Raw genomic sequence first — 7581 nt, 5'->3', positions numbered from 1 at the left:
TAAAAATTCTCAATGATATCTAGAATATGTGCTTGGATTTATGAACTGGCAGGAAAGAATGAATTGCATTCAAAATAGACGCAATTAGGAAATTTATTGAGGAATTCTCTTCCTCTGAATGGGACACAAGTTGGTTGGAAACATATGAATTGACAAAGACGTCATTTAGCTTTCATTTTCAATGGTGTTTAGAGAAATTCTTAAGATCATATAACAATTAAAAAAGATTAATTCATTTCTCAGAACTAAAAGCTGATAAATGTTTAGTTTGTTTGGTATATGTCTTCAGATGTCACAAATTTCAGGCTCAATACTTTTTTGGTGATTATCAAATTGAATTTTAAAATGCATGAAGAAAATAATTGGTTTATTAATTTTTGTCTAAACTTTTTAAAAAGTTGCATAAAAATGGTGTCTTTTTGTGTGATATCCATCGTTAATTTAGTAACTCTGCTTTATACTTTCCTGACCAAATCACTATAGATGTGCTGTTCTGGTAGAAGGTGTGTGGATATTATTAGCTGTTAGGTCAGTTTTCAATAGGTCAATTTTCATTTTATGTTCATGATTGCAAATATCAAAGTAGAAACCTGTGTTAGAACTGTAACAGTATAAATATCTATAGTGATCAAGTGCCTTTCCTCTTAGTACAAGTAGTGCTACCTTTTGTTCAAAACAAAATGTCACGTTATTGAAATATTTAGTATTAAGATTAGAAATAATGAGGTTTTTTTTTAATTTCAGATGTAGTCTGTCATGGTTTTTCAACATGTACAAATATTTTACCAAAAGTAATGAAAATCCTTTTTTCTTTCTTTCTTTTTCCTTCCTTTTTCTTTCTATTTTCTTCTTCCTTTTTTCTTTATTTTTCTTTCTTTCTTTCTATCTTTCTTTCATTTTTCTTCTTTTGCAAGATTTTACAACTTATAGATGCAAAATCTGAAATAAATGAGAATTTTTCATTATATATTTCAAATGAAGTTGGGTAACTCTTGCCCGACTTAATGAGATATTCTCTTGTCTGTTGTAACGACTTCATTGTATTACTGTTATGATTTATTATAAAATATTACCGATATGGTTTGTTGATGAAATTTTTGATGTGGTTAATCTTGTTATTTGATTTTCAGTGCTTTGCTAGACAGATATATCAGATTATAGTTAAATTTGTGTAGGTACCAGTTAATATTACTTTTAAAAAAGATGCTTTTGAAGTCATATTACTGAAATGTGAAGTTTAGACATCAAATGAAGGTTTTGATAAGAGACGATCTTGATTGTGGTAATTCTAATTTAATAATTTTCTTCACTCCAGAGACAGCTGAAGCCAAAGATTTGTTTCGATGTACTAGTGAGACTTAAACTGTAAATTTCATGTGCGAATTGTTTTCACATCAATATGCAAAGAAACCATTGCAGATTAAAATCTCTTGCTACAATTCGTATAAAAACAACTCAGGATAGCATCAATTTTGACTTCGTAGCCGACATTGGAGTCTCACAGTTTCATATCTCTGATAGCTGATCATTCGCATATTAAAATATCAGCTTTTGCGAAAAAAAGTATTCAGGGAATCTTAAGTAATTTACAGTATATCATGTCTAATGTTCTATTTACCATGCTCTGGATTAAGATAAGCTAGCCATCTAATATGTATGTATGCTTTAATTCTTAACTTTAACTTTGATTGATTGGTAGGAAGGATGGCTAAATTTGAGGGATGTAATTTAAAATTATTTTATCGCAAATAGGGCAAGAAAAATTGTAAAATGATACTGGTATATTCTGAATAGGAAACTTATCTGATACAAGCTGTGTGTTTGAATTTTAGTTCTATCTAATGCTGAGTAACACAAATGTTAACAGACAGATTTGTTACATCATGTTATTAACAGCACATTAACTGTATAAAGCTGATTGTTTTACACTAGACTTGAGTATTCTAATATCGTAAGTACAATGTGTCTCTATACCTGGTATGTGTTACAGCTTATACTGTATACAGCACCTCTGTCACACCCTCAGGGTAGGAGAACATTATATTATTAATTAGAGAAAGTAGAAAAATTTTGAGACTAAGCAAAAGATTCCTTTTACCTCGAAATAACTGAAGTAGGATTTCCCTTACATCAGTTGTAGGAAGAATTGTATGGTTACATGTCACAACCTAGGAAGAAGTACAAAAACAGTTCTCTTTACTTAGCGAGTCTGTATGACAGCACTTTATCAGTCATTCTGGATATGGTAAATGGTGGTTAGAAAACATTTCCTATATCCATGCCTTGCCTTGCTAATTCATGCCTTGGTCAACATGTTATTCATGGTTTTGATTTTTTTGTTTTGTTTTTTTTTTAACTTTTCCATCCAGATTAATTATACATTGATTACACCTTAGTGTTATTACTGTCGACCCCAGTTCTGTTACTAAAGCTGACTTTTTCATTAAACCAGTTATAAAGTTATTTGTGAGACAGGCTTGTCAACATTTACTTTTTGTATTAAAGTTTTTTGTGACATATTGGTACAAAATTTCAAAATTGTCTTGAACTGTAAAGTTAGAAAATTTGGTGTTACTGTATGGAGAATTTTTAATGGGGATATTATTGAATACTTTACATAGTCAATACATGTATTTTGTAATTTGATATAAATATATAGGATTGATTTTTTTTTGTATGTAATAGTAATTCATGATTTTATCAATATTTAACATTTATTGGTGATCAATATTTAAAATCTAATGGTGATCAGAATTATTTAAAATACACATGATTTATAATGGGAGAATATTATCCTTCACTGGAGTAGCACTAGTACTATATTGAGTATTTAATTATATTTAGATATTTATACAGGACATAATGTATGGTAGATTGTTGTAGAAATAAAAACTAATTCACAGCTGTGGGAATAAACCAAAAGTGGGCAGATTAAAGATCAATAAATGTAAATGTTCTGCCACTCTAAAAAAAAAGGATTTTTAAAAAAAAATTAGATATGTGAGTAGAACCTGAATGAATATTTACTTAGTTATGGTGTTGTAGGGTAAACATTTGGGGTGAATATTTGCCGATTAGGTTTGCTATGGTAAGATAAACACTTGGGTGAATATTTACTGATGAGTGAGTGAATATTTACTGATGATTGAGATATTTACTGATTAGGTTTGTCGTGGTAGAGTAAACACTACCTCTCCTAGCAGATCATTAATTTGAGTTTGAATTGTCTATCGCAATTTTCTATCCGCTTAAACTTTAACATATAAATTATTGCTTCTACCTGCCTTGTGTACCTTTCTAGTATGCAAGTAACTACTGTAAATGACAAATCAACTAAGATATACTGTAGAACTCTTTAACTATAAGGTAGGGTGACTCCTTAAGTCAAACCTATAGCAGTAAACTGGAGCAAATCTCGAACATCCTTGCTGGGATTCTTGTTATTTGATAAGCCTTTGTTGATTGAATTGTCTCATCATGATTTATTTTGTGAAATTCATTTTGTTTTAGTCTATACCTGATTAAAGTTTGTAAACTTGATGCTAAAGCAAGAATATTGTTGAATGATATTTATCAGTGTAATAATAAGATAAAAATTTTTGGGAAGGTGCTTTGAATTTTGTTTATGTACATGTATTGGAAAGTCAGATAATTATATTCACATCCATCATTTATTTCAATTTTGAATATGTATGTTTTTTGCAGACTTATCAATATTAATATATATATATATATGAAAAAAGTGAAACAAAAATGTAACCTAACCAGTCACTTTCACTAAATCTAGTGCATTATTTGTTGACAGTAAACTTTTACTTCCACTAGAAAGCTGGTTCAAGACTTTTCAATCTTTGTGTATTTTTCTTAGTGGAGGTTGGTATACTGTTGTAAAATTTTGGTGTACTGTTCATTACCCTAAGGGCTTAGGTTGGCCCCTAAATGGAAAATTGGCCAATATTTCAAATTTTCTGTATCTTAAAATCAAATCTTGTTGATGGATGGAAGGAAGGATTTATTGTAGGATGTTCTTTATAAATTACCGTTTATCCATTCTCTGTCATGGAAGACGAGGTAAAGTCAACTTTATATCCTTAGGTACATTCTTTAGAACTTGTCCGGATGTGAGAATTCTATACTAGGCCAATTCACTTGATACGTACCTCTCATTTTACGGCTTGTCACACTTCTGGCACTCAGACCATGTGACTGTATGCCCTTATAATGGCTTATTACACCAATTTTTAATAGATAATCTTCAAAGTTTTCTCTACTTTACCATTCAGTGTCATTATTTCTGATGAAAGAGTACAGGTGCCAAATACACAGTTAGCAAAGAATTGTGTTCAAATGCTGCAGTGCGGTTTAACTCTCTTTTCTACATGTATATTCAAATCACTGCTTTATGGGATATTCATGTGACTGATTTTTCATTATTTACGCAATATCTAGATTATATACATAGTTAGAAGCTTGTAAGCAGAATTTTCCATTTGTTTGATGTTTTTTTTTATATATATAAAAATGTGTAATAGATGAAATGTACATGTATGTATATATGTCTATACCGGTATAAACATGTATGTTGATATCATCAATTTACTTGTCTTTCTTAAGAATATTTTTGTTTACACTAATTTGTGTATGCTTTTCTCAAAATGTCATAATTTGATTCTTGTACATAGTTGAAATTGATCTGTGCTAATACTCTAGTGTGAGAGACTTTTTTTACGTGTATGGATGTGTAGTGTGTTTCAATAATATAGGTCTTGGTATCATAAGAGTTGTGTCCCTTCGTTTGTGACCCGACCAAGACCTTTTTAAAGGGGAAACTTAATTTTTTGCCTTATTTGTGATCTTTGCTTCTTTGAACAATGATTGAGATAAAAAAATTACATTGATCTAATGCATTCCTACATGCTGAAGTTTATTCCTTACACTGATTATTTTGTTACAAGTTTAGGATTCCTTGCTGCTACTTTCCACATCTTACTGTTAACTCTTGTTATAAGTTATCTCCCTTGGTAACTGTTTGCGTTGATTTTATCAAAATATGCATTCTTGTGAAATGTTGTATTTGTCATCAATTTAATGACTATATAATGACATTTCAATTATACACTTTGTTACAGCTTTATGACTACGGAACTCTTTTGGAAAGGAGTTACATAATGTATATGATGACAAGGTAGCATACATCCTTAACTTGTCCTTAACATTGTTGTGGTGATCTAAATATGCAGTTACATATGACTGGTAATTAGTAGTAAATTACACAGAGGATCACAAATTAAGGAGTCATAGTTACCATAGATTTTAGAATTGTTGAAGAATTAAGTCTAAAAAGAGATACATATTTAGATTCCAAAAATTCTTACGTGTTGTTCTCAACCATTTGATAAAGTATTAAATTAACATATAAAAAGCATTACACATAAATGGCATTACATTGATAGCATTGATGAAGTGCCTTGAAATTTCCTTTCTGTTACCTATATAGACACATTTGCCTGCAGTATATTTCAAAAAAATTATCTTGTGAGCTAAAATATCAAGATTCTGGGATGGATTGCTTTGATTTTTATTGATTTGTCGTGTTTATGATAAAATATTGATTAGAATTGTCGCTGACAAAGAGAATGAAATGCTGCTGCTGCTTTAGAATTTCATGTAGTATTAAACTGTAATCATAAGTTTCAAATGCTATTCTTCACAATTATTTCAACAGATTAAAAAAAAACTCTTTCGATTAGGGCTGACTTAATCACCATTGAAGATTTTTTTTTCTCGGTTTCCACCTTAGTTCATAGTGGTAAAAGTATAGTGGAGTTAGAACAATAGATTTTTTAAGACAACATTATAATGGTGTGTGCGATTACTACTGTTTGATGAGATGTACATGTACAATACTGAAGATTTTATAATCTACCTGGTATATGGTTGATATTCCATGTAGCAGTCTTAACAACCATTCCTACGTAAGGTAAATAGTTACAAATTGTTGACAATTTTTTTTCACTTTTCAATCATGCTGATACTTCATACTAAATAATAACAAATAAATTTTACAAAATGTTTTTAATTATGGGATATTTGATTTTTGTACCAGTGCTTTTTGTTACCCATGAAAAATCCAGAAAATTTGGTACATGGATTGTTCAATTTTGGAATTCTGAATCAAGTCTTATTAAAAAAAAATGTGTTCCAAGAAATGACACGCTGTGAAATCTGTATGATAAGGATAGGCTTAACACTGAGCCTTGGCTTATCTTCAGTACAAGCAAGAATGTCGACTACAAAGCTATTTCCTGAACTCAAGATGTGCAGCTTTATATAGGCAGAGAAACATATGATGGTGTTGTGTATGTACAGAGATGTTTCATCTGTAACATGATTGAATTTGAAAAAAAAAAAAGAAAAAAACAGCTAGATTTTATCATTTTATATGTTATCAATGATATTGGATTATATATATTTTTTAAAGCCACCCAAATTTCTCAAACATGTATATATACAGCTGCCATGATCGTAATATTTGTTTCTCATGTCCAGCTATTTGATGATTTGGGAACTGGTGTCTTCCAAATTTCCAAAATTGTGCCATTGTGTGATCTTTTATTATGGTCAAAGAATTTTTGAAGTGGACACCATACTAATCCAGCTCCGTATGTACCATCGTAGTTCGGATGTTAAAGAATGTCTTAATATTATCATGTAGTGAAGAGTTATTTCTTAACCCACTGTAGGAGACTTTCTTATGGTGTTTTTCAAGTAGTTAAAATCATCAGTTGAAGAGCTAAATTGACAAGTCAAGACTCCAGAATCATCAATATAAGTTTCAAAGAAGCTGTTCTCTCTGTACTCTGACATCTTGCTAGTACACAGTAAGTCACAGGATGACACAGGAAGCCATGTGGCCATTTCTGTTGAACAGGGATCAAATGGTATGATCTGATGTTTAGTTACAAAGCAGACCTTATGACCTGGTTTTGTTTTCTGACAAGCTTTGACAAAATCTTTTTAAATAAAATGAAATAATGTTATATTTAAATTTGTGCAGATGAACAGGTTTATCTGCAAAACAAACAGTGAAGAAAACAGAAAGTTTATAATTTACTCTACCATATGGTTTGGTAAACAGAAAGTTGATAATTTCTTGCACCATATGACATCTGGTAAACAGGATGTTGACAATTTCTTGCACCATATGGCATCTGGTAAACAGGATGTTGACAATTTCTTGCACCATATGGCATCTGTTAAACAGGAAGTTAACAATTTCCTGCACCATATTGCATCTGGTAAATGGGAAGTTGACAATTATCTGCACCATATGGCATCTGGTAAACAGGAAGTGAACTATTTCCTGCACCATTTGGCATCTGGTTAACAGGAAGTTGCCAATTCCTGCAACATATGGCATCTGGTAAACAGGAAGTTGATAATTTATTGCACCATGGCATCTGGTAAACAGGAAGTTGTCAATTTCCTGCTCCATTTGGCATCAGGTAAACAAAGTCTTTCATATCCATAATACATTGTAGCTAAAGCTTGTTCAGTGTATTGGATGACTGAATCCTTGAT

Source organism: Ylistrum balloti, unplaced genomic scaffold (assembly GCF_031769215.1).
Source record: "Ylistrum balloti isolate Yb309-2 unplaced genomic scaffold, AGI_CSIRO_Ybal_v1 Utg369746, whole genome shotgun sequence".
NCBI lineage: Eukaryota > Metazoa > Mollusca > Bivalvia > Pectinida > Pectinidae > Ylistrum > Ylistrum balloti.
Note: the sequence above shows the minus strand (reverse complement) of the source record.